This window comes from Acinonyx jubatus, chromosome F2, assembly GCF_027475565.1.
Source record: "Acinonyx jubatus isolate Ajub_Pintada_27869175 chromosome F2, VMU_Ajub_asm_v1.0, whole genome shotgun sequence".
Taxonomy (NCBI): Eukaryota; Metazoa; Chordata; class Mammalia; order Carnivora; family Felidae; genus Acinonyx; species Acinonyx jubatus.
In genome coordinates, this window is record NC_069394.1 from 39,321,392 (window position 1) to 39,348,207 (window position 26,816).

Genomic DNA, 26,816 nt, shown 5'->3' on the forward strand with positions numbered 1-26,816 from the left:
GACCACGACCGTGCCGAGCTGAGAGAGTGCAGCCCATGCCACAGGAGATGCAGTCCACGCGCCTCAAGCTCAGCTTGGTTTCAGCGGATGTTAACCATCAATTCTGTCTTAAGGTGAAGGCTTCCTCCAGCCATCTCCTCTCTGGCCCTTTGATTTTGAAAGAGCTGAGTGCATTTCTGTAACGCCTCTGCTGTGCCAGGTTCGGTGGTCGTTGTTAGACAGGACGCGGTTCCCATGCTTGCTGGGTGTGCTTGCTAGTGTGGGACACAGATACGTAAGCAAAAACAGGGCAATAGAGGATGCGCAGAGAAGTGTGGCTGTTTTCATCGCCATCATCCAGGGTGGCGATCCTTGGCCACTCAGAATGCTGACAGCTTCACTGTAGCAATGCTCCCTCCGTCCCACCTTAACAGATGCTCTGTGGCCACGCTGCTGTGGAGGGCACCATAAAAACCACTGCACGGTAGCCGAAATCGTTTCACGTATCTCATTCAGACCACTGCTTCATTTTCTCTGGTAACCCCAACAACCCTTGACTCCATGAGGACGCAACTCACGGACCCGGCCAATTTTTCAGTGACACCAACATCTTGGTGTTCTCAGAAGCTTTCCTATCCAGCTTGGAGTCTGTGGGGACAGCCCGTTCCCCTTCCTCCCTCTCCCTCTGTGGTACTGCCTGGTGAAACCTCGGCCTTGGTCACTTCTCACTCTCCTCCTCCTCTGTGCCTGCACCAAATAGCTCAGCCTGTCAGGACAGGATTCAAGGCTAACCCAAGGCTTTTGGTCTGAGCGCTGCAAGGATGGAGTTGCCATTTTTGGAGATGAGAGAAAGACTCTGGAAGGAATAGGTCTTTGGGGGAGAAAGTCGGAGTCCAGCTCTGGATCTGTGAGGTTTGACATGGCCACTGAACAGCATGGATTTATGAATTTGCGGTTAAAGGAAGAGAGGTCCAGGCAGGAGATAGAAACTTGAAAGTCAGCAGCATATGGACAATATTTAAAACATGGAGATTGATTGAACTCATCCAGGGAGAGACTGTAGTTGAGAGAGGAGAAAAGGTCTGGTGACTGAAGCCTGGGACACAAACAGAATTCAGGGAGGCGGTGAGGAAGCAGCAAACAAGGCAAAGAAGGAGTAGCTCGTGAGGGAAAGAAAGCCGGGGAGTGTGGTGTTCCGGAAGTCAGGTAAAGAAAGTGTGGAAGAGGGGGCATGATGATAGGGGGTGGGGAGAGATACTATAGAGATACTATAGATACTATAGGGTCAGGCCAGGTGAGGGCTTAATAGGGGCTGAGTTAGAGACTTAGGTATCATCTGGAGACAGTTTCTGTGGGATGGTGGGACAGCGGTTATGACTGAGTGCATTCAGGAATAAATGAGAAGGGGGGAGTTGAAGACATCAGGAAGCTTTGAACTACCTTGCTGTAAAAGACAGAGTAGAGCAATGGGGCAGTAGACAAGGATGTGGGGTAAAGGGAGTTTTTTTATGGGAGAAGTTCTATCTGTGTGCTAGCGGGAAAGTTCCAGGGAAGAGTTAAAAATGGACGATGCAGGAGGGAGGGAACAGCTGCTAGAAGGAGTGGCCTTGATGGACGAGAAGAGGCGCTCAGGAGGGGCAGTGTGGAGGGCAGCCACGGGAAGGCTCACTGGGCTGGGCGCAGGGAGGGGCAGAGGTCTGCACCCCATGTGGTTGGGACATGCGCGGAGGGCAAGATGTGACCCTGCTTTCTGGATCGAGCCCTGTTCTCAGTGGATGGGGAAGCCGTGAGTGAGGATAGAAAGAGGTGTTTGAGGAGGTGTGTGGAAGGTTCATCCGTGAGATGAACAGTATGAGTGTCCGGGGAAGTGACCCTGCCCTGGCCTCGGGAAGGTTCTGACAAAGTATCAAGGCCAGAGAAGGAGGGAGGAGGAGACCTGGAGGAGGGCAAGTGGAGCCTGCATCCCTGTCCCCCACTCCAGGTCTGGTTGTACTCCTAGGGGTGCAGGAGGAACACATGGCCGGAATCGAGAGCCCTCCGAGGGTGCGGTGCCCTGGGGACACGACCTTCAGGGAGAGCAGGGGCTGGTTGTTTGCTGCCCCCGCACGAATGCAGCAGCCACTTGCCCCTCCACCCATCACCCTCTTCCACACTCCACACTCTGTGCGGCTTCCTGAAACCACTGTCCATCAACTCGCCTGCCCTCCCACGGGCAGGGTCTTGTCCATCGCTCTGTTCCTGGTGCCCTGGGCACCGCCTGGTGCAGACTGGCCCAGTGGTTCTCAACCCGTTTATTCTCAGGACTCTTCCACACTCTTAAACATTGCTTTTTATGGGCTATGTCTTGTCAACACTTACCATCTTGAAAATTAAAGTACAACATTTTTAATACTGCCTTTAAAAAATGTATTAGTTCTTTAAAAAATATAATGAACCCGGGGTACCTGGGTGGCTCTGTCGGTTAAGCATCTGACTCTTGGTTTCGGCTCAGGTCGTGATCTCATGGCTTTGTGAGTTCGAGCCCCACGTTGGACTCTGCACTGACAGTGGAGAGCCTGCTTGGGATTCTCTCTCCCTCTCTCTGGCCCTGCCCTGCTAATGCTGTCTCTGTCTCTCTCAAAAATGAATTAGAAAAAAATTAAAAAAAAATGAACCCATTGCATATTAACATAGAGAAGTTATTATTAGGAAAACATGACTTGTATTTTCCCAAACCAAAAGCTAAACTTCAGTGAGGAGGATGTCCTTGTTTTACCATTTTGCAAATCTCTTCCCATCTGACTTAATGAAAAGTGGAGGGGTTCCCATATCTGCTCAGGCCTTCAGTCTGCCATGTGTAGACTCTGAAACCTCCACAGGTTATTCATGAGAGAATGAATGTGAAGGAGATAAATGAGGTCTTGGTAGTATGCGGAAAATAGTTCTGACAACTTGCGTATCCCTGAAAGGGTCCTGGGGACCTTAGGTCCCACTCTGAACACTACTGCGAATATTTGCTGATTGACTGTCTGACCGACTGAATGAGTGAATGAACGAACAAATGAGTGAATGACTCTGTCAGTGCGACGTGCTGTCAGTTTTCTCCCTGGGCTTCCTGCCACCACCCAGGGCTCCCTTTCTAGTTCGCCTTCTGGATTGTTGCAGAGTCACCTTGCCATTGCACTGTCTGTCGCTTCAGGGTCAAGTGCAGTTCGATAGCATGGCACCTGTGGTCACCAGGGCCGGTCCCTGCCCACTTCTCAGGGCTCTTTTTATTCTCCCCACCCCAGCCTCCTGCCATACATAACCACTTTTCCCTTAATTCATGCTGTTCCCACCGCCCAGAACATCTTTTCCTGTGTCCTCCTCTCTCCCCGCGCCCCCCCCCCCCGCCCCGTCTGGCAAGCTAATCCTATTAAAGATCACCTCTCTGAAGCCTTGCCTGACTACTTGCCACTGAAACCACTGATAGACCAAGAGGCGCTTAACCCAGACCTCACTACACAGAGCACTGAGACCTTCATAGTCATGGCCGATGACCTAAGTGGGTGCACACACCTTACCTGCCGTACGCCTTTCATCCTCACACAGGCTCTGGGAGTCAGCCACTGCAGTTGCCATGTGGCCACACTGGGATGGAAACCACATCCCTTTAGGTGGAGGCTCTGGAGTCAAACAGCTCTGAACCGAATCCCAAGAAAACTAGTCTGAAATGCCCAGCTGTAACTTGCCTGGGCAAGTAACTTAATATTGCTAAGCCTTAGTACCTTCATCTGTGAAATGGGATGCTAACCGGACCTATCCCAAAGGGTTTGGTAAATCTTAAACACATTAGTACATGACAATGGTTTAGTACAGACAGCCACTGGCACATAGTAAGTGCTCAGTAAGTACCAGTTCTTATTATTTATGGTCACGTGTTCCTGCATTTTTCCATGCTCTAAGTGTAGGTAGATATTTATGCCACTTTCCTCTATTTGATGTTGAGGTCATGAAAGCAGGAACTATGTCCTGTAAATCTGTGTCTACCACACAAAACCCACCACCGTTCGTGGCACTTAGTAGATGCTGGATAAATATCCCATGAATGAAGGAATGAATGAGTGGCCACGCTACAGGCTAAATCAAGTCCCTGTTTACTGGACTCTGTCCTGGGTAACTTACGTCTGTCATGTAGGCTGAGCTGCACACTCAAGTCTGCATCTTGGGACGGGCCGGAGGAATTTCCCCAGACGTCCTTGCCTCAGGGAACCTGCAAGGAGGCGTAACTGGAGGGAGAATGTTTGGTGAAGGCAGATGCTGAAACTGTCTTTGAGGCGTGCGCTTAGAGAGCATACACAGGTTCAAATGCCAAAGCAAAGCCACAACACCCGCCGCGTGGCTTCCAGGGGCCGACCCTCTGGAAGTTGTGCTCCCAGCTGATGCAACCGCGCGTGTGCCCCTCTGTGGTGGACTCCCCTGACAGTGCTCTCTGACCGTGCTCTGTGGGAAGGAAGGCTGGGAGGTGGAGGCCCTGGCTGTCACATGGCTCTCACTTCTGAGCCTCTCCGAACTCCTCTTTTGGGGAATTGCTGGGCTGGGTCTGACCTGGAGGAGGGACAGCAGTGCTCTAGGCCCTCGGCTTGCTCACTGCCTGGCTTTGCATGCATGTTGTTGTCATTGTTGGGGGCAGTGTCACTGAGAGCCCATCTCTGCTCAGCAAGCAAACAGCCTCTAGTGTGGGGTCATGCTTCTCATGCTGGAAGGCTGTAAATCGTAACGGTCAAAGGCATGAGTCTTGGGGGGCAAACAACTAGATACAAGCCCCAGTTTACATCTTTCCCCTGCGTGAGATTTCATGTAATCCCCTCAACCTCAGCTTCCTCGTCTGTGAAACGTGGATAAAGACAGTTCCCTCCTAGTGCAGGTGTGAGATTTAAGGGAATTAGGGCAGATAAAGCTCTAGGATGTTCCTCAGTACTTAGTAAATGCTCCAGAAATTCTACCTGTTATTAGGAGATAAGGCCACAGGATGAACCAGGTGTGTATATATACATATATATATGTATATATATATGTATATATATATATATATGTATATATATATGTATATATATATATATATATATGTATATATATATATATATTTTTTTTTCCTGGAAAATCAGTTTTTCTCAGAGAGTTAGGGAGAAGTTTTGAATTTTGATTATCTCAACAGAGCAAGCACATGATATAAATATTTTATGAATTTTTAGATAAAATAGAACCTTTGGAGAAAATAAAATTGTGCTTTCAATGTTTGTTTTGCCCTTTCTGACACTGGCTCCAGAGCCCCAGGCCTGGGGCCAGAAGAGCACCCTCTCCTGGTGTGGGGGTACATCAGGTCTACATAGCAGGCCCCCCTCCGGAGAGCTTTAACAAGCATAGTTCCGGACCTGATCTCACTCAGAGGGATTGCACCCAGGAAGGCTGTCCCCTTAGGCTAGGGCAAGGGGTGGGTTTGCCCTCTCTCTTGGGGACCCCTGAAGTGTCACAGATGAGTCAGCAACTGATCTGCCGCCTGAAGCCAGAGCAGAGCTGATCTAACAGAGAAGATAGAGAGAGTGGGGCGGGTTTATTTATTTCTCTACTCTGAAGTCCTGCAATACCATGAAATCTTTGTATCCCCAGAACCCTTGCTCTAATCATTTCCTCTGCATTTGAACACACTTCAGGGCTTTGCTCAGGATGTCTGGAAAGGTGGACGGGACCGTTAAGAATGTGGCAATTACCTCACCTGCCCCTTGGCTTTCAGCTTGCATTGGTGGTAAGGCCTGGATGTATGGTTTTAAGTGGCTCCTTCAGGGTAACTAGATACTGAAAGACAACTAAAACATACAGATGCAGGCTGGGTAGCTGCTCCATTACATGTCTCTGCAGGGCTGTGCAGCGGCTCGTGGCTTTAATACGTCGGGCACATGACTGCGTGAGGTCTCCACCTCCCTGGGTCATCGGAGGTCTATTTAAGGTCAATTACGACAAGTTCTGAACAAAGGATTAATAGAAATCTGACAAATCTGGTTGGGAAATGTACTTATTTTGTCAGATTTCTTGAGTAGTAGCGTTGCTCCGTTCAGGCTGAATGATGGCATGCAACGTGCCTCCTTACTCATCCTGACAGCTAACAAGATAAACCTGTCAGCATGTGATTTGCCAAATACATTTCCGAGAAGTTCAGATAGAAGTTGCCGGTGGTGCACGCTTTGGAAAAGGGATGCGCGTCGCATTCAAGGTGGTGACTGTAAAACAAATCTGTTTCTGCCTGCTGTGCCCAGACGATTGTCTCCAATGGCCAGGCCAGCCGTGCCCGTGCTTAGGTGGTGAACTCAGCATAAAGCATCGTGGTATCGGAGGACCACTGGCAGAGAGCTGAGAGCCCGGTCAGGGGTGCCCTGCGGGTACAGGCCAAAGGCACAGCCGATTTGCATTATTTGGGCACTTGCTTCGTCTGTGGCTCGTGCACAGCCACAGGTGTGCCAGGAGCTGTGGCACGGCCAAACTGCCTGAAGGGGTAAAAAGTTCCCCGGGAGGACCTCGTGGTCTCAGAAGGAAACTGATGGATGTCTGGGGCTGGCCACACAGCAGACGGGGGGTTCCAATGTGGGATCCCTTGAGTTGCTCACCAGGGATTGGCTGGTCAGGGACCACCGCGTCAATCTCTCCGTTTCCCCCAGGGCCACACCGGCAAGACAGGGCAATTCTGGGTTAATGCGGCCTCTTGTCCTCACTTCCCTTCCTGTTGATGGGTGCCAATGGACAACAGGATGCTTCCAAGTTCAAGGCCCTGTGGATCTGAATTTGGAAGACATGCTTTCACAAGAGGGTCATGCCAGTGCCACAGAAGCCTCACGCTCCCCAACCATCTGGGTCAAGTTTACTTCTGGAACCAACTTGATCTGACCTGGTCAAGATGGTTGAGCCTCAGCCCACCGGCCATGGCTCTGGACTTAGTCTTGGAGCTGAAGGCCTGGTGTTAAGGAGTGATGACCAGAGGTATGTCGTTACGAATGGGCTGGGCCTACTGGTTCACCTTTTCCCCTTTAGGGCTGAATCCTGTCCCCAAGATCGAAGATGGGGCCCGACTCACTAAACTGTTCCATCTCCTCTCTGGGGTGGGAGGTGGTGGCTACTAGGTCTTTTCCTGCACAGGAGAGGAGTGGACCGATGGTCCAGTACCATAGAGTGCCCCTTCTGAGTGTCACCCACCACCTGAATTCATGCCATTTTGTTTTCTTGAGTCAGGGCCAGGGGCAGGTCACCATACCTTTGAACAGCATAATAGCTCTGCATTGAGTCCAGACCAGGGGCTAGGAACACTCTGAGCTATAGACCTATCTCACAACAATCCTATGACAAAGGTTATATTATTCCCATTCATTCAACAAAACCATAAACTCATGTTGTGCTGGATTCTATCCACAGGTAGGGAAGCCTTCAAAGCTCAGAGAGGCTAAATAATCTGCTGGCTGAAAGATCTAGTAAATGGCCAAGCAAGTAAGAACTCAAGCAGTTGGACTCAGGCACCTGGTGCTGAATGACCCACTGTGTCTGATCACCTTCTATGCTGGGCCATAGGCAGGGCCATGTGGGCAGCCCCAGAGCCCTTTCAATGCTTATAACTCCCAGGCCTGCTGTCCTGCCCCCCTGGATTTAGCCGGAGTTACTCAGAGTTCCGAGGATGGGGAAGGGGCTGGGGCCCCACACACCTCTTTGGCCTGGGTTATTTTCAGCCTCCTTTCCTAGACCACACTGGCCATACTTGATAGCGACCACAATTAGTTATTTTCAGTTAACACATTTTTTCTTAAAGTAGAATTTAATAAATATTTCTTTTTATGGAGGTAATTTTTATGGCTAATGGTTCTATCTTTTTATTTAAAACTTTTTTTTAACGTTTATTTATTTTTGAGACAGAGGGAGACAGAGCATGAACGGGGGAGGGTCAGAGAGAGGGAGACACAGAATCTGAAACAGGCTCCAGGCTCGGAGCTGTCAGCACAGAGCTCGACGTGGGGCTCGAACTCAGACTGTGAGATCATGACCTGAGCCGAAGTCAGCTGCTTAACCGACTGAGCCACCCAGGCGCCCCATAATGGTTCTATCTTTACAGTAGTGATATAAAATTTGCTTTGTAAGTAAATGGATTTAAGCTTTTTTTTTTTTTTTTGCATATACACAATGGAATACTACTTGGCAATGAGAAAGAATGAAATATGGCTCTTTGTAGCAATGTGGATGGAACTGGAGAGTGTTATGCTAAGTGAAATAAGTCATACAGAGAAAGACAGATACCATATGTTTTCACTCATATGTGGATCCTGAGAAACTTAACAGAAGACCATGGGGGAGGGGAAGGGAAAAAAAAAGTTAGAGAGGGAGGGAGCCAAAACATAAGAGCCAAAACATAAGCCAAAACATATTCTCTTAAAAACTGAGAATAAACTGAGGGTTGATGGGGGAGTGAGAGGGAGGGGAAAGTGGATGATGGGCACGGAGGAGGGCACCCGTTGGGATGAGCACTGGGTGTTGTATGGAAACCAATTTGACAATAAATTTCATATTAAAAATAAATAAATAAATAAATAAATAAATAGCATTTTGCCTTGGAAAAAAAATAAAATATTGTGGTAAAATACACATAACATAAAATGTACCATCTTAACCCTTTTTAAGTGTACAATTCCGTAGTGTTAAGTACATTCACATGTTCTGCTACCAATCTCCCAAACTCTATGAAAATCTTGCAAAATTGAAACTCTGTACCCATTAGACAGCTCCCCATGCCTCCTTCCCCGAATTTCCTGGCAGCCACCGTTCTGACTTCTTTCTCTATGGATTTGCCTACTGTGGGTGCCTTCTCTAAGTGAAACCAGATAGTATTTGTCCTGTGACTGGATTATTTCACTTAGCATAATGTCCTTAAGATTCAATGATGTAGGATGTTTCAGAATTTCCTTCAAGGCTGAATAATATTCCATTGTATGGACATACCACATTTTGTTTATCCATTCATTCGTGGATGTTAATGGACACTTGGGTTGTTTCCATCTTTTGGTCACTGTGAATAAGTTTCCTCTAAACATGGATGCACAATTATCTTTTTGAGACCCTGCTTCATTTTTTTTTTTTACATAGATACCTAGAAGTGGAATTGCGGATCATATGATATTCTATTTTTAATTCTTTTCAGAAACACCATATTGTTTTTCACGGGGGCTGTGCCATTTTGCATTCTCGCTGGCACAAAGGTCTAATTTTTCCACATAGTCCCCACATTTGTTATTTTATGCTTTTTGATGGTAGCTATCCTAATGAGTGTGAGGTGGTAACTCACTGTGGTTTTGATTTGCATTTCCCCAATGATTAGTGGTGCTGAGCAGGTTTTCGTATGCTTGTTGACGATTTGCATACCTTCTTTGGAAAAATGTCTATTCATCAAGGGGCCCATTTTTCAATAAGGTCATGAGGTTAATAAGTTTTTGAATCACAAATGCTTCTGGGAGAGGCAACAGACTTCATCAGTTTCACTGGTTCAACTGACAGAATTCATTAGTGTTTGCCTCAGAAGGAGGCTGTGCTAAGGACACTGAGAGCATATGGATTGGATGGTGTAGGTGGACAGGAAGATTATGGGGAAGTAGAGGTGGGTAAGATGGCAGGGGGCACTGGGCAGAGAACGGTGCCCTGTGGGATCTAGGAGAGAAGCAACAAATGGGAAGCAGGAGGGAACCCAAAATAAATTTCACTGCTTTCTCAATTTTGTCAATCACTGATCAGGCTCTCGGGGATGCCCAGAGAGAAGTAGGGATGAGAGTCCTCTGGGTTATACATATATTCAGTCCCTTGTTAGATTTCAGGACAGACACAAAGAGAATGAGAATTTTCCTGATTCAGCTCCCACCACCACCTGGAGGCCCCATCGATGGATGTGTGGGTCATGTGACAGGAGGGGAGACTCAGAGCTGGGCTCCCAGATGAAGCATTCTGACTCTCTGGGTCTCTGTCAGGTAGTTTTCAAGAGGGCCATGTGGGGGTGTTGGAAATGTGTGGAGTGGTTTGAGCTGGAGAATGCTACCTACTTGGGATGTGGGTCAGAATGCTAATGGGTGGGCAGTACGATTAAGAGCAAATTGTTGTGCCTGAGTCACAACAACGTCCCCAATGAGAAATGCTGCTCCATTCCTCAAAGGGACAGCAGATAGGGCAGAAAGGGCACAGTCTGCCCTAGTGACTGGCAACCTGCATCGAAATCCCCACTGTGATGCTTGCTAGGCTGCTTTGTGCTCATTCCTTAACCTCTCTGAGCTGTGTGCTACAATCTTCCCCAGGCGAACATGGGCTTGGCTGCTGCTTTGAACAAGGCTGGTGGTTCCCCATCATTTGGTAGTGAAGAGGTGACCCTCCAGCTGTGCCTGAATGCTGCTATCTTCTGCCGGGAAGCGGGGCTGGCCTGCCAGGCCTTGGACGTGCGTGTGTCGGTGAGTTGCTTCCCAGCCGCGGTGGTGGGAAGGGAGCTGGCAGCCAGAAGGGCCACGTCAACAAAAGCAGGCAGTGCCCACCCACTTGTGTAGCACTCTGGCATCAGTTCCCTTGGCAGTGGCTTCCCTTTGCCCTGGAACAACCCTGCCTGGGTCGGATCAGCTGGTAATCACAGCCCTTTACCACCGCCCCCCCCACAGACGAAGCTCTGTTTCCAGTGGGGCCAAGGCCCTGCGGATTCCACCTGTGCCTTTCCGGCTCAAAGAGAAGCTTTTGGTGCTTTTGTTTGATGAGCTGCTGGCAGCACCCCTGGTGGCACTCAATTACAGCCCAGCTCAGCCGAACGCTTTTGGTCTCGGGTTATGAAACAAATACCCGCTGAGCCCTGGACGCCCGAGCTCCGAGGCTGTTCAGATTTCACAACATCACTCTTGAAAAAAGCTCCTGTCTTACGCGGATCCTGTCACTCCCCTGTGTCATTGCATTCTTGCCTCCAGTTATGATTTTTGGAGAATACTTCCTCACACCTTCCCCCACCTCCCAGCCACCTGTATGTTCTCCCCACACAGCAGCACACGCAGCCGCATACCTCGGGGGTAAGAACGCAGGCAGGAGCTGCAGCTTGGGACAATATGTGTCACGGGGTGCTGGCTGTACCCAGGATTTTAGTGGTGGGACGTTTGTGTCTTTCTTCCTATGTAAAGGCCCATTTATCTACATTTCAGGCACCTGTGAATAAAGTTCTGTGATCTTGTTCATCTTACGGAGGCTCAGTTGAGTCAGGTTCAACTCTCCAGGGTGTTGGGGTAACCCCCTCTCTCTTTGCAGACACAGAAGAGGAGGCTGTGCCCTCTGAGGATATTGTCACTTGGTGGCTGTGCTCTCTACTCATTGGAAATACGTTGCAAGTTCGCTACAAATAGAAATCCCAAATTTTGGGAAAGGTGCATCGTTTTGTGACACTGATAAAAACATTGTTGGAGAATTGCTGGAATCCCATACAAAGCTATCGACAAATGTTGTTTGGTAGGATCAGGTCAGTTAACAATGAAAGAAGGGAAACTTAGCAAGAGGAGGTTATGGAAGGTGGTTTAAAACGTAGAATATTAAAGGATAAAAAAGGCCTTTGGGGAAAATGACGATGACCTCAAATGTCTATGCAATGCTTTGCAAAAGCTCCATTATGATTGTGCTATAATTCAGAGGAGAATGCTTTTGTGCTGTGCTGTCACGTTGGGCACCTCTGACTGCCAGACTCACGTGCTCCTGGCCTCACCTTGACTGCAGCCAGGGCTTCAGGATGGAGCTTTCACATTGATGGCTCCCATCCCTGCCTTACTTGCTGGGCTTCTCTGATGCCGTAGACCCAGTGTTGATCTTCCAATAGACACAAGTAGCCCAGAGCACTGGGAACAACACAGGAACAACCCACAAGCCAAGTGGAGCAAGGAGCTGACAGAGAAGTAGTCCTCACGGTCGGTGCCCGGAGCCACTCTGAGATGCCTTCTCTGCCATCCTCAGAAGGTTGCCGAGGTCGGTGAGATTATGTCCCAGTTGCCCTCGGGAGTGACTTTGACAATGCACCCTATATTGCATCCCTACCTTGCCTTTCTCTTTGCGGTCGCTCAGCCATGCTTCCCTGATGTTTCCCTGAAACAGGGAGCAGCACAGGGGTCCTTGACTCTGTCTCTGCCTGGGAGGGGGGGGACTCAAGTCGCCAGCGTGTAATTTGTCAGAAAGAATATATCCAACCCTCCTTTCAGTCTGGGTTCCAAGAATTAGCTCAAAATTTTAGTTATAACCTATATAGTGTTAAATACAAGAGAAAATAAAATTTTATACCTTTTGGCTTAACTTTTCAGATACAACTCTAATCGATTCTTTTCTTGCTATTCATTTCGTAACACTTGTTTATGATCTAAGTGGATTCACTTTAAGTGGCCTTTTCCCATCAGATAATGGGAACCTTATATATATATTTCCCCCCAGAAAACTGTAACTGATCTTTCCCCCACTTATGTTGTATGTCTTTTTCCCTTTATCAAATATTCTTCTAAAACATAACATTTGACCATATGGCAGTTACCACCATTTATATACTCAATCCACTAGCACTATATTTTGAAGTTATTTCCATTTTTTACACTATCATAAACAAAGGTGAGGAGAATAATCTCAGTGTATGAACCCTGGGCAGTTTTCAACTCCTGTGCCTCAGTTTCCTTATCTGTCATAGGGGGACAAGAACAGCACCTACCTCAGAGAGCCGTCCTGAGGATTAAATGGATTATGACTTGTAAAGTGCTCAGAACAGTGCCTTCCCCACACTCAGTGATCTATGAAGGTTAGTGATGGTGATAAAGGTGATGACTGTTACTCTAGTGAAGGCCATGGTCTGCCCAGTTATTCAGTCCAATCAATTCCCGAGACTTGTGAATTCTGACTGTTCACTTGGTTTAATTACTCCACCCTGTTGCTACCACACCCAGGTCACTCTCCCCTCTGCCTGGTGCCCTGTCCTCAAGTGGTCTCCTTGCTTTGAGTTTGCTCCTTCCAATCCATTCTGACTCCCACGGTCAAAGTGCTCTTTCCCAAAGACAAAACTCTGAAGAGGTGAACCAATTTATATTCCTTCTAGCACTGTGTGAGAGTACCTATTTCCCAAACCTTCACTAACCTTGTCTATAATTATTGAAAAAACATTTTTTGAAAAATGGTATCATTTTATATTTCATTTCCTTGCCATGGTTGAACTTTAAAAAACACATGCTTGCCATTTTTATTACTCCCATTCTATGATGCCTGTTCATGTCATTTGTTCTAAAAGGCCTTTGATATTATGACACAGTAAATGCTATCTGTGTTCAGAGGCTCAGTTTTGGAGCCTGGCAACATTTGCCCTGGCCAGCCTTGGCTCTGGGCCTGGGGCCATACAGAAAAGCCCCGTTTATAGTTGCTTCTGATGGTATAGTGTCACGTGCCCATCTGTTTTAACTTGGCCCAGCCCATGAGTGCCGGAGAACAGGACCCCTTGAAGCACACGATAATCGTTTACTCAAAGTGGCCTGTTCCTCAGCCCTGGATCACTTTTACATCAAGCTCCTTCTGGATGGCCATTTTTAGCTCAGATGACCACACCGTTTTGAAGCCTGCTGCTTTGGGGGGCTAAATATAATTTCTCTGGGAAAGGGGCCAACCGTGGCAGCTTATTTCCGTTTGGCCTGTGTCTTGAGGCAAGACTGAATATGAGAGGAAATGTGGAGCCAGCATGAAGAAACAGCGTGGCAGTAACCATCACTGCACACAGACCTTCCGGTGGCAAAGGCGGAGCCAGTGGACAGGTGAGTGCACCCACTTTTGAGCCCCCTGAGGGTACTGGCAGCTCAGTCATGACATTCTTTTGTTCTGGAATGACAGGGGTGTTTGGATGTGTGCCTACTCAAACCTTACTGGAAGGTTCTGCCTGAATTCCATTTCTCATTCTGGTAGTTCATACTACTTGGGATAGCACAGAAAGCCTTCCATGACTTAATCCCTAACTTCTCACTCTTGACACTCTCTAAATCCCAATGACCACACTCACCTCTCCAGCCATATGTAAAAAAAAAATTTTTTTCTTAATGTTTATTTATTTGTGTGAGAGAGACAGAGAGAGAGAGAGAGAGACAGAGAGACAGAGTGTGAGCAGGGGATGGGCAGAGAGAGAGAGGGAGACACAGAATCCGAAGCAGGCTCCAGGCTCTGGGCTGTCAGCACAGAGCCCAACGCGGGGCTCGAACTCATGAACCATGAGATTGTGATCTGAGCCAAAGTCAGACGCTCAACCGACTGAGCCATCCAGGCACCCTGACCTCTCCAGCCATATTGAACAACTACAGTTCCCCAAGTGCATCATCCCATTTTACACCTCTATACTTTTGCACATATTATTTTCTCTGCTTGGGTTATGACTGGAAAACCTCTACTCATTTTTTCAGATTCAAACCCAATGCCCCTTGACCCACTCAAGTAGAAGTAATCAGTCACTCCTTTGGTTCAGTATGGTTCCCAGTTTGTACCTTCATTGTAGCACTACTTTTTCCATGCTTATGTCTCCTCTATTGGAGTGTGAAAACATTGAAAGCAGGACTTCATTCATTCATTATTTCATCCATCCATCCATCCATCCATCCAACAGACATTTGCTGAGCACCTGCAAATACAACGTGGCACTCTTCCTTATCTTTGCACAGCTTCTGCAGAGCATGGCTTTGGAACATATCTGCTCAGGAATGGGTGGTAAGTAGTATGAGTTATTGAGAATGGCTGAATAACTCATTCCTGGCATTGGAGAATTGCCTTCAGGTGCAGCATATTTAATCATCCTGAGCTTTGTGATCTAATTGTGTGGGGGGAGATGCATCATTCCAGCACTCCACCCCACACTAGGACTCCTCATCACGTCCTGGCTGCCCAGTCTTCTATGTCCAGAGCTGCCAGATACATTCAGGAGCATCATCTGGGCTTACAACTTCTTCTCCCACCACTGACTTGCTTTCCCAGTGGAAATTATGTGTCATGTTGCACCCAGAAGAGCCAAAGTGTACCCTCATCATGGGCCAACTATGGCTCAAATAGTTGGAGCTGTGCTAGGACAGCATGATACCAATGCATAGCAGATAGCAGGAAGTGGGTGTTGGCAATAATCGCCGTGTTTTTTAAAAATTACTTAATTGGAGACAAATGGTTTGAGTGACTCAAGTCCATATAGAATTTGAAAAGGCCTATAATGGGGTGATGTTGGGGGGAAGAGAGTGAGTGCGCATGTGGGACAGATAAATGAATGCCCATAAACCATTTATAGGAGTGGGGGCTGTGCTTTGTTTTTTGGATGCACCTGCCATTTGTGCCCTCCTATTTTTCTTCTTGGTTTCCCAGGTTCTGGACTCCCTGGATCCTCCCTCCTTTGAGTCTCTCTGCTCTCTGTCAGCTTGGTCTCAGCTATAAAAAAGCCTCACTAAAGGAAACTGTTTATCCTCAACCTGGTCCGTGATAGAACCTCACACTGACTGTAAGGCATTGACTAGCAACCTCTAACTATTCACTATAGTTAATTATTTGTTCTGTAGGGTTTTTTGTTTGTTTGTTTTTGGGGGTCTTTTTTGATATTTGTGTTTGAAATATATTTTATGCTAATTATTTTAAAAATAGATTAAACCCTCCCCTAATATCTAGTTCTAGACTTCATTTTTTTAAATGTTTGATGCGTTTTATAACATTAAAATATGCTGTTCATAATTTTACACAGAGCTTTCAGATGTATTTTTTGGAGTGTTTGTAATAGAAGATGACTTTCAGTGTTTCCAGACAGAATTCTTATCAGGATGTCCTAAGGACTCGGACTCTTGCTTTAAGTTGTTATCCAAAAACAACAATTTTCTTTTTAAAGCCCAGTATCTCATTTTGGATTCTTTGTAGGAATGTTGGAAAGATCCCTCTGTCCCCTCCTCTTGGCCCACCCATCCCCTATAATAGACAAGCTTCCTAAGTTCTCAGGCCGGCGGCACAGGGGTCTGACCAAGCGGACAGCCAGGTCAGCACAGCTTGTTGGCAGGGTGATTGTCTGTAACAGGCCCTCTCACCCAACCCGAAGTTGCTACATGGCAGTCTGGGCTTGGTGATGCTTTTCGCTGTGTGGTGGTATCTCTAGGGCAAAAGTCACATCACAGTCCAATTTGGAGGGTCATTGAGCCACTCACTATTAGGAGTAAGTTTCCAAATCCCAAGTGTTGAGAAGTTAGTCCCTGGACATCCTGGGACATATGGTGCACACTGGCAGATGTGAAATAGAGATCCAGTCAAGTAATTTACCGTCAGGTGTGATTACCCAACCGTACTAAAGACCCCACAACCATGGCATTGCATCCCGCTCCAAACACTTGGTTAAGTGAAAAACGGATGAGAGCTCAGACTTCACCTTAAAATCTTTATGCTTTTCTCTTCCATTTCTTAGAATGAAATTCATATGTGAGGTAGCAGAGTGTATTGGATAGGACCAAGGGCTCTTGAAGCCAGAAAAAACCCCCTATCTTAAAGCCTTCCCTCTATACTTCTTAGCTGGTGACCCTGGGCATATTGTTTACCTCTCTCCGTCTCAGCTACTCACCCGTAAGATAGGGATAATGATACTGAAACTCACAGAGCTATTGAGAAGATTCAAAGAGACCGATGTATTTAAGTGGCAGCTGGGGGATAGCACTCGATAAACAATGCAGAGGTAAAGAAATGAAAATGGACCAGGCTTTTGAAAGATCTGGAATATCAAAGACACATTTTCTAGTCTAATTTAGGTCTTGAGATCTCTTTTCTTACTTGGTGCCTCTTCACATTGCTGTCCTTAAGTCAACGGTGGGATTGGCCACAGCATGTGGAACTGGGGATTGGGCACCAGTGCAGGGTAGAAGGTTGAGTTATGCCAGCATCTTGCTTTATGATTGGCCCAGCTAATAGACTTTCATTAACGCTGAGATAACTTGAAGATGTTCTTGAAATAAAATGTTGATCTAGATCAGGGGTTAGAAAACTTTTTCTATAGAGGACCAAATAGAAAACATTTTAGACTTTGTGGCCCATATGGTCTCTGCTGAGGTGACCCTTTGCAGTGTGAAAGCAGTCAAACACAGACAAACATGTAAGTGAATGCGGATGGCTGAGTTCTAATAAAATTTTGCTTATGGACATTGAAATTCGAATTTAATGCAATTTTAATGTGTCAAAAATATTCTTTTTTTCATTTTTTAAGTAACACTTTTTTTATTAAAAAAATTTTTTTTTTCAACGTTTATTTATTTTTGGGACAGAGAGAGACAGAGCATGAACGGGGGAGGCAGAGAGAGAGGGAGACACAGAATTGGAAACAGGCTCCAGGCTCTGAGCCATCAGCCCAGAGCCTGACGCGGGGCTCGAACTCACGGACTGTGAGATCGTGACCTGGCTGAGTCGGACGCTTAACCGACTGTGCCACCCAGGCGCCCCAGTAACACTTTTTTTAAATGTAAAAAAACGGGCCATATAAAAATGGGTATCAGGCTACATTTGGCCCATAGACCCCTGCTTTAGAATATTTTGTTAGAGATGAAATTTGGATGCTTTAGCTTCCTTCCTATTAAGTATGTGTGGTTATAAACTCTTGACTCCATGCCTATACTGTGTTAGGTTCTCTACAGGCATTACCAGAACTTCAAGAAGGAATCATCAAATCCACCATGATAGTCAAAGTTTCAATACTCTTCTCCACAGACGACCCATAAATAAAATATGCATTACCTCTTTTAATCTTTACTCCACACTGCAAAGTAGATTTTATCATTTCTACTTTATAGTTAAGGAAACCGAGGTTCAGAGTAGCTACTTGCATAGGATCACAGGCTGCAGAAAAGATAGGACCAAGATATAAACCAGGATTGTGTGATTTTAAAGCCCAGGCACTGAGCACTGCCTTTCATGGCTTCCCTCACCCACCAACCTTGTAATCATTTAGAAATTCGTGACAGAACAGAAGACCAGGGACTGTGTTAAACACTGACCTCACTTTTTAGAACCCAGGTCAAGGGTTTTTTTTCTGTGAATTTGGGTTCTATCGGGATAACACTGAGGAAGTTGGATTAAATGCCCAACAGCTGAAATATCTTTTTTATATTTGGTTTTGTTTTTTACTCACATGAGCAAGCATTACTATTAGCCAGGAGTCAATGGCCACACATGGGGAGAGACACCCAGCAGTGGGACAATAATTACTGAGGTCATAGATAACTTTGGGGTGAAGTTGACACAGGGGTCTTGTCACTGATGGAAGCAATGGCATGCAAGTCAATGAGGCCGAGCCACCCCGGATACAGTTCAAAAGGTTGTCTGCATTAAAATGATGTCAATTAAGTGGAAGGAATTCAGAGACCAAACAAGTAAATAATAACAGCTTTGGAAAGGGCTGATTCAGGAAGCCCAGTTTGATTTGACAGTGGTGTTGTGGTGGTAAGTGATGATAAATGGTTCCCTGGGAGAGCCATTTGGCTGTATTTGACTTGAGTGTAGAGCAAGGAGGTCAAGTGATCAACTTGAATTGTTCTAGGGGCCATTAACCAGTCTTAGAAGAAAAGGAGAAAGGGTTGGGGAGAGAATGGGGGAGGGAGGGAGAGAAACAGAAGGACAGAAGGGGCAGAGAGAGAAATGGGTAAAAAATGAGAAACAAGCAAAATTGCCCAGAGGCAATTAGCTAGTCTTTTCTAAGGGGAGGGGGGGGGGGAGGGAGAGGTAAAAAGAGAGAGAGAGAGAGAGAGAGAGAAACAAGCAAAATAGCAAGAAAAACTTGAGGTTTACTATAAGCCAGCCTTGGACTAGCTTCTGAAAGGAAGCACGTATGTGTTTGTTGTGGGAGAAGCTAAACTAGGGTGCAAAGGTGAGATAATAAGCAAGCAGGAGGGAATGGCCGTGTCTGATGAGAATAGTAAGGACACACGGGTGACATCCGTTTTCTCATCCAGTGACCAAAGAGACCAGATTTCAGGGTGTGAACCTGTATTAGCGGATAGGAAAGTTACTCCTCCAAGGCATCACGCCTGTGGGCGTGTGGGGAACACAGGCGGTCCCAAATAGATGACAGGAGGATATCCTGGCTTGGGTTTCTCCCAGAAGCAGACTCTGAGACAAGTATTTGAGTGCAAATAGTATCTTTGGGAGGTGATTACAGGAAGCAATCAGGGCGTGGGGAAGTGAGACAGAGATGGGAAGGCAGCCAGATAAAGGTTCATTATCAAGTAAGTACCACTGTGGACAGAGTGGAATCCCACCAGGATCCCTGGGGCCCAGTGTAGAACATGGACCTTGGAGTTACCCTGCCCGAGGAGAGAGGAGCTGAGGCCCCAGCAGTTGGTCAAGGGCCTTTTCCCCCAGAGTGTGTGACCATTGACTCCTGGTGGGCTCCAGGGGGCTTTGGCAGTCAGAGACAGCCCTTGGGCCAAGTGTGCCAGGGCTCGCTGGCAGTTGGCGTTGGGCTGGCATTTATGGCAATGGCGACTGCCAAGAGGATATGGCCAGGATGCTGGCCGCATCTGCAGTGGGCACCATCCAAAGAGCCATCTTGGAAGTGAGGCTCTGAGGGTTATGGTTTTACATGTGTACACGCCTCCTGCTACACAAAAGGGGTGGATGGGAGAAGAGAGAGAGAAGAGAGACAGAGGAGAGAGAGAGAAAGAGAGAGAGAGAGACAGCAATAGAGAAGGAAGCAAGTCCACGAGGGACCAAACGTGTCCGCGTGAGGACCAGAGCAAAGAGAGTGCAAGTCTGGAGTGTTCTTGCCTGCCGCCCATTCCCGCGAGAAAGGAAAACTGGATATCAGGCTCAATAATTCAAGGACTCCATGTTCTCATGCTGAGTATCATGCTGGCGGATGTGAAGATGGGTGGTCTTCTCCTTCTTGAGAGAGGGGCTGGACATGGGAGAACAAGTTTGCCGTGGCAGAAAACTTAAGCCGCTTTCATTGGCATGGAAAACTCCACAGATGAGGGAAAAAAGATCCTCCGAGTCTTCCTTTTAAGTGGTCTGGTAGTGAGACTGTTTTTCCCAGATGATTTCCTGGGCCAGTATAAACTTCTTCTGGGGCCGACTCTGACATTTCTCTCTCCACCCATTCCCCCTAAAGCATGAGCCCAGCCAAGTCTCTTTCCATACAAACTCAGCTTTTGGAAGGTGTTCAAGCAGTCAGTCTTGTGCAGGGCTAGGGTGTCTCCATTACAGCAAACATGCCCATTCACCACCCACCCCACCTCGGTCTCGGAGTGGGCTCCCTCAGGTGTCCACGGGACAACCTCTCCCCTGATCAGTGGGGCTTTGGTTTTTGCTGTTACCCAGAGGATGATGGGAACTCCTTTGAACTCAGGGCATCAGGGGAACTGAGCTGTGGGAAGTTGAAGAGTGACCCCCCCCCCCCCATACATCAGGGCCTGATTCCTAAAGTGTGTGAATGTTACATGATTTGGAAAAAAGAGTTTTTGCAGCTGTCATTTAAGGATCTGGAGATGAGGAGATTATTCTGGGTTATGCAGACTTTAAATGCCATCACAGGTGTCCTTAGAGGAGAAAGGCAGAGGAGGATTTCACATACACAGAGGAGAAGGGGATGCAAAGGTGGAACAGAGATTGGAGCAGTGTGGCCACTGGCCCGGGAATGCTGGGAGTCACCAGAACCTGGAGGCAGGAAATGGATTGTCCCCTAGATCCTCTGGAGGGAGCACCTGGAGTGCCCTGCTGACACTTGGATTCTGGACTTCTGACCTCCAGAACTGTGAGAACAAATTTGTGTGTGTGTGTGTGTGTGTGTGTGTGTGTGTGTGTTTAATTTTAAGGGCAGAGTGGGGGGCTTCTTTCTTTCTTTCTTTCTTTCTTTCTTTCTTTCTTTCTTTCTTCTTTCTTTCTTTTTTAATTTTATACATTTGTGTTTCTTTAAGCCAAGTTTGTGGTAATTTTCTGTAACAGCCACAGGAAACTCATTACACGAGTCCATAAAATTTCTGGTCACAAGCGGATCTGGTTACAGATGACCTGTGGATTGAGTTCGGTAATAACCTGAACAGCCCCTTCTTCTGGGTTTAGGTGAAGGCAGGGAGAGAAAAAGGGAGGCAGATGTTTGTTTCTAGCGGTAGCCTCCCGAGGGTTGTAAACTTGCTTCCAGAGACCTTGGGGAGACTGAGATCCTTGCTTTTATCTTCCAAGTGGCCAGGATGCTATCCAAGGGTGGGGTGACTCAATGAAAGAACGTGAGTGGTGTGGATCTGGGTCTGGGGTCCAGTTCCAGCTTTGCCAGGTCCTCAGCATGCAATGAGGTGACTGGCTTGGGTAGCACTGGGATTTGTACCGAGGTCTTCTGAATGCACCACACATTGCATAAGGACAGGAACGCTTCCATCTGCCGGGCTGTGAGGAGGCTGATGATGTCGGATCCTGTTCATTGGGGAAACCAAGGTTCTCTTAGGGGTGACACTGAACACTTCTAGTGTACCTGGTACTCTCCTGAGGACCTCACAATATCTTTGTAAAGTAGAAATCCTTATTCCCTGTCATACTTAGGGTTCCCCAGAGAAACAGAACCAAAAGGTGTGTGGTGTGAGTGTGTGTGTGTGTGTGTGTGTGTGTATAGAGAGAGAAGGTGAGTGGGAGAGAGGAAGAGAGAGAGAGAGAGAGAGAGAGAGAGGAAGCGAGAGAGAGGAGGGGGGAGAGGGAGAAGAGAAGGATTTAATTCAAGAAATTGCCTCACATGATGGTGGAGCCTTGGTAAATCTAACATCTATCGGGTAGGCCCGCAGGCTGCAGACCCCAGGAATCGTTGATGTTGCAGCTCAAGTCTGGAAGCAGTTTGCTAACAGAATTCCTTCTTCCTTAGAGGAGGTCAGTCTTTTTATTCTTAAGGCCTTCAACTGATTGGATGAGGCCCACCTACATTATGAAGGATAATCAGCTCTACTCAAAGTCTACTAATACACAAAGTCTACCGATTTAAATATTAATCTCAAATAAACAATACCTTTACAGCAACATCCAGATGTGTTTGACCAAATATCTGGGTACCATGGCCTAGCCAAATTGACACAAAAAATTAAACATCACTCCCTCTCCCAGCTCCAAGTCTTTTAACAGAAGAGGAAACTGAGGCTTAGGGAAGTAGAACAACCCACTCAAAGTCATGCACCTAGGGCATGGCTTGACTCAAAAGTCAAGGTTTCACTGCCAGGTTTAGATGTTTCAGCTGGCATTAGGCTGAAATCGGCCATGCAGCCACACCCAGTTCCTTGACTGGGTAGGTCATGCCCAGTCTAGGCAACAAGCCAAGGTGACCTTAATCAATTCAAGTTCTTTCTCTTCCTTACTACTCACCTTTGACCTTCTGACTCTCTCCTTCGGCCCTCATTCACTCTTCTCTGTTCCCTAGCTAAGTTTCCTTCAGCACATGCTTTTGCGATTTGTGTTTGATTTTTTTTAAGTTACTTCTAACATTTCATGCAGATTTCAGGTACCATATATCTACCATGAGAAAGCTCTCAGTCTCGAGCAACAAGTCAGCTTCTAGTTGGGGCTAGTGAGGGGGTTTCTCTTCCTGGACCTCTCACTCACAGGGCAGCGAGGAGAGGAGACCTGAGTGTTCTTACTCTTGAAGGGCAACTGACCTTGAAGATGGGGCCAACTCTTAGCCATCTTTGAACCCTGTGTCTGTCAGTGTCCAATCAGGAAAACTGAAATATACCGGAGATTTGAAGCGGAGAGAATTCCATTTGGGGAACGGATTGGAAAACCTGAATAGCAAAAAGGGAAGGATAAGGGAAACCAAGGATTCGTAGTGACAGGGAGCTGCTCCCCTTCCTCAGACTGGCCGGGGGAGGGGGAGGCACAAGGGAAAATGGCTCTTCCAGAGAGTTCCCTGGGTGAACTCTTGCAGCTTCTAGAAGCTAGGACACATGGCTTATCCTGGATTTGGGGATTGCTTTTTTAGGCAGATGCCTGAAGTTGATGCGGAGGAGTGAAGCTAAGGGTGTAGCTATGGTTACAAAGCTCTGAGGATATGTGTAGATTGGTGGGAACGTGTGATCTTTCACTACTTATTACCCAGGTTAGGTTGGGCCCCCATTTCATGCTGCCATAGCCCACTGTCTTCCCTCACAGCATTCGGTACATAACAACTATTCCATTTATCATTAAACATTTTTTTAATGTTTATTTATTTTTGAGAGAGACAGAGTATAAGCGGGGTGGGGGGGTGGGCAGAGAGAGAAGGAGACACAGAATCTGAAGCAGGCTCCAGGCTCTGAGCTGTCAGCACAGCTGATCAGCCGTGAGATCGTGACCTGAGCCGAAGTCGGACACCCAACCGACTGAACCACCCAGGTGCCCCTCCATTTATGATTTTATCTATCTGAGCCAGCTTCCCAGCCAGGCTGCTAGTTCCATGAGCTAAGGACCACGCCCTCCTTGTTTTCTCTCGTATCTCCTTTGTGTCTGGGGCTCAGTGGCCACCGGTGCTCGTGTGTTAACTGAACACCTACTGGGACCTCAAGAGATATCCTTTTTTATTCTCATCGAGAACATTCAGGGAGAATCAAAGGGCCTCATGGGAGTGCTGTAGAAGAAAGCTGTATTTGAGGCAGTTTTCATTCAGCCGTGGCCCTATCGTTCAACTTCTCACAGAGAAAAGGCGGCAAGAACAAGGAGGCAAAGGGCAGTCCAGGTAGAGTAGGGGTGGGTACGCCCTCCCTCCCGGAGAGGCGCCTCTGAGCGGAGATTTGGTGGTTACTGGAGCAGGTGGATCCGGAGGTCCATAAGCCCGCCCGTCTACTGTCTCCTCACCCCCTCCTCCCTCAGCCATCATTTACAGCTGGCTGCCCTGATCCCACATGCTCATCTCTACTCCCTAAGGAAAAAGAAGGGAGATAGATTGATAGGGTGCTTCATCTGTAGGAGAATCTGTGTGTTTGCCCCTAAGCCCTGTGGGAGTCAGCATTCTGAGAGCAGCTATATTCTCCCTGCGAGGTGTCCCCATGGTCTGGGCGTGGACTCCCCCTGAGAAGTTGCTCTTTCTCTCCCCTGGCTGAAAGCCAGGATGCTGACTTCTATCCTTAGAGGTGTTCAAGCTCTAATACCGAGAGTTTATGAATGTGACAGTCAGACCTGACCGATGACCACAGCTTGGCTACCTCAGATGCATTTTAACCTTGTCCCAGGTAAATGCATTTAGCAGGCCTGGCACAAGTCCGAGAGGCTTCCGCCCGTCCACCATTTGACCACTACAGTACATCCTCGAGATGCCTGTAAGGTATACATATGTTTAAATATATATGGTGTATACATTTAAATGCCTTATACCTATAAATATATAAGGTATTTATATGTATAGGGATGTGTGTGTGTGTGTGTGTGTGTGTGTACATTTTTTTTTAAGACCCAAGAATTCTTCACGGGGAGGGATAAAAAAATGCATTCTATCCTGCATGTCCACTCTGATCATTTATTGGTGGCCACCTGGGGCATGTGTTGAGAAGGATTCTGAAGTGCTGTGATCGCTAAGTTATGGGCACCAGAAGACTTATGAGACCCTTCTATAAGAAATATGTTAAAACCCAAAAGGCTCCATAATTGCATTTCTAAGCTTCCTTGGGAGGAATTCTGCAGCTTTTCTTGAGTGCTGAAATATCTAAGGCCATTCCTCTCTTTCTTCTTTTTGTTAATAGCAAAATTTCCCTTCCTGTCACACGTGCCTATCACCACACATGATGTATTTCGTGGTATCATCGAATGTTAGAGCTGGATGATTCTTTAGAGAGCATTTAGTCTAAGTGTCTTGTTTTACCGAGGGTGAAAATGAGGCATAGGAGTCTGATTTTCAAAAGGTCAAACAGCTAGTTAACACAGGTCCTCTGCCTCCCATTTGTCTTCTTTGGACCCTCTGCTTCCAAGGCAAAAATATCTGTCATCACCTTGACTCTCTGCAAGGAAAAATGCAGGGTTGCTTAAGATTGTGCCAGCTGCTATCTTGAACCAGAGAGGTCATCTTTGAGCTGTATGGTCTGGCTCTCTCACTTGCTAGTTGAGTAAAAAGTAACTAGTAAATGGCTTAATCTTGCTAAGCCTCAGTTCCTTCATCAGTGAACTGGAGGTGAGGATTGCGTGGATAAAATGAAGTGATGAACACAAAGTGTGTAGCACTGGGTCTGGCTCAATAAATGCTGACTATTTTTATCATCTGTACAATGATCCGGTTGGACTCAATGATTCCTTCTTGTTCTGAAGGCCTGTGATTCAGAACATCAGCTGATAACCCACGAGATTGCCTCTGAACTACCTGTGGTGGACTTCATGTTTCTATCGGGACTGCTCTACTCAAGTAAGATGATACGTGGCAAGTGAGTTGTTTGCTAACTAGCAAGCATTATTCATTGTTTATTTCAGCTAACATACTTATCATCATCTTTATAACTACTAGTATTAACTACTTTCAAGTAATATTCTAGGAAAATGGCTCCAATTCCGATGGCAAGTTTTAAATCCACAAAGGATTCTGTTAAATTCTCAACCCCCCCTAAGTACAACCTGGTTTTGCCAACCTTTATATTCTGACTTGTGTCTTTAAACTGACTATTCTCCACAAGGTGGTGTTTTAGGTTGATCTTTATATCCTGCTACAGTTTTAATTAGTATCATTTTATATTTGCTTTTTACTGATACCTTATTCCTGGGCTTTCATCCATAGTCATTTCCTAAAGGGCATGGTTTTTAAAAACCTAATAAATAAATTACAAGTGTGTGTGTGTGTGTGTGTGTGCACGCGCACATGTGTATGCATGTATGTGTCTAGGCTAAAGTCAGCACCAGCGTCTGAAGAGTGACCATTAGGTGTTTGTGAAGGGGAATGTTGTCTTGATGCAGAATTCTCTCTTGTGTCTCCGGATGTTGTCTGGTCACAAGTCCCAAAATATATCATTCCTCTGCTAAACTCCACAGTGACAGCATGGGCTCCATCCTGATCCTGTAGTCTGGATCCACACCATGTGTTCCAGGAATCATCTGGGAAGATGCTGTTGACATGAATTCAACTGATGGCCCGTCATCGGGCATCTTAAAGCTCCAGCAAGCACCCCAGGCCTGAGCACCATCTTCCTGGAGATGGGCTCCACGTACAAAATCCACGAGGGGGGCGTGGCAACATTCTGACAAGGCCTAGGGAATCTGAAGTGTCCTTTGTGGCTGGAGTTCAAGGCTCTATCAGGAAAAACTCACTGAACTGTGGGCCTATTATTTTTCCACAAAAAGAAGGCATGAAGACTGTGATCGGAGCGCCTGGGTTGGAATCCTGGTTGGGCCCTGCCGTGGTGTCAGCTGACTCCAGGGCTGTATCTTAATCTTTTCAAGGGCCAGTTTCCCATCCATGAAGTGGAGGAGGATTTACTTCCACTGCTGATTAATGGGTTGTTGAGAGGATCATAGGAGATAATAGATATGGAAGAACTTGTAAATTCTGAAGTCACTTTCAAGTGCAATTTTCAAGAGAAAATTCTTACAATAATCATAAAAGTATAATGATGGAAGGAAAGACCTGCCCTGCATTAAAGTCCCAAGAGCAGACAGTAGGATCTATCAGGAGAGGTAGAGAAAGGATAGAGGACATAATCCCTGCTCTTAAAAGCTGAAGCCCAGAAACACAAGTGAAGCCTGGAGGCAAGGGACTGCTCAGGCAGGTCTCCTCCAGCCATGAGGGGCAGAGATCCACATCGGCATGGCTTCAACACACAGGAATTTATTGTCTCTGGTCGTGGACAAGACCGCAGGACACGGTTGCCTTCACT